The sequence below is a fragment of the Schistocerca piceifrons genome, chromosome 9, assembly GCF_021461385.2.
Source record: "Schistocerca piceifrons isolate TAMUIC-IGC-003096 chromosome 9, iqSchPice1.1, whole genome shotgun sequence".
In the NCBI taxonomy this organism is placed as follows: Eukaryota; Metazoa; Arthropoda; class Insecta; order Orthoptera; family Acrididae; genus Schistocerca; species Schistocerca piceifrons.
Genome location: NC_060146.1, coordinates 90620200 through 90622153, shown reverse-complemented (window position 1 = coordinate 90622153; position 1954 = coordinate 90620200).

Here is a 1954-nt window from a genome sequence, read left to right as displayed (position 1 = left end):
TTAAACTAACTTACGCTAAGGACAACACACGTACCCATGCCCGAGGAAGGACTCGAACTTCCGACGGGGGGAGCCGCGCGGACCGTGACAAGACGCCTGAGACCACGCGGCTACCCCGCGCAGCTCAGTTACAATTCCTTCTCCTACACCACCACACACAAGCGAATACAACCAAAGCGACACTGGTCTACGTAGTGTTGTCTTCACTGACAATTTCAATGCCGTCTTCATTTCGCTTGCATTTTACATTTGTGTGCTACGTAAAGGATCGTACGAATAAGCGCAGGTCAGTAACACAGCAACTGTCTACAACAGCTGCAAAAGGGATGCAGTTGATGGTGGACTTTTGGAAAATCTTTTGTTAGGTACCGTAAACAGTTAAAACGTTATATCACAGTGTTTCATTTACTTTCTTACCCTACCTACCTTTGTCTGCTTCTCCGTCCTTTTCATTAATTACCTTGGAAACTGTTAAAACGGGGCATTCGTTCAGATTCACCAACACTATCACATCTAAAAACTTGTATCTTTCCTCCTGACTGTCCCTGTATGTGGAGTCATCATGTTCTCTATTATGCACTTGATATAAATCTGCTGAATGTAAATGTATCTTTATAGGTGTTATCTTGGTGCTAGAGAAAACCGTCTGTGGAGCTTTGAAGCAGACGACATGCTCGTCTCCTGTAATTATGTCGAATTTGGGGTCCACAACAAAAAAAATTCACAGAGGCTGTAATGAATACGATGGTAAACACCCTTTCCCACGTACTTTACATTGTCTTTGTCTGATACTCGGCGTTTCCATACTCTCACTGCATGCGAAAACTACGCAGAGCTTAAGAGCACGTCGCAGTTTGTCGACCATGACAGGACATGTCTTGGAACGGCTTTGTGAAATATAGTATACTTTAACCACTGTCGCACAATTCACATGGTTTTGCAGATCACGTCGGTAGATCTGGATTTCATTATATTGTCGCTGCTCTCTGTTTGTGGAGCATAGAAGCTGCTGCTCGTCTAGGCCAACTTAATTTGGCGACCGTGAGAGGAAAGGTCTCTCCTGAACGACATAATACCCACGAGAAGTAGTACATTTTCGTTTGGTTGCTATGAGGTTTAGGCATTCACGTAAACTCGTCATTCAGTTCTCAGTCATTTGTTGAAGATTGGCCTCTCTCTACCTGGATTATGGCTTTTAGCTCATCAGTATAGGGGAGTCGCCATGAAACAAACTTTGTTCCCGAGGTGGAATCACCGAAAAATAATCAGGGGCTGACAGATAAGGTGATCTCGGCGGCGTTGGGATATCTCGAGTCGCGAGAGTAATCAGTGTAGAAAATGGCGTCTCGGTGTGGTCCGTGAAATTCGGGAGATTGGGGTATAGCCGCCAACTTGATGAAACCATAATGCGTTTAAACAGAAATCTCCCTGCAGCTGTGGAATGAAAAAAACTGTTAATCGTGACCGCATACAACACGAAATTAATGCTTATTTACTTTAAAAAAGCGTGGGCTGACGATTGTAATGAACTGTCCAGTACCACACTAGATAAACAGTTTTTGGCGCTGCCCTAGGCCTTTCCACGAATGAGATGTGGGTTGAGAATGAGATTTCCACTCTGCAGCGGAGTGTGCGCTGATATGAAACTTCCTGGCAGATTAAAACTGTGTACCGGACCGAGACTCGAACTCGGGACCTTTGCCTTTCGCGAGCAAGTGCTCTACCAACTGAGCTACCCAAGCACGACTCACGCCCCGTCCTCACAGCTGTACTTCTGCCAGTACCTCGTCTCCTACCTTCCAAACTTTACAGAAGCTCTCCTGCGAACCCTGCAGAACTAGCACTCCTGAAAGAAAGGATATTGCAGAGACATGGCTTAGCCACAGCCTGGGGGATGTTTCCAGAATGAGATTTTCACTCGAGATCCGGGTTGTGTCTGAACAATACCAGAAAT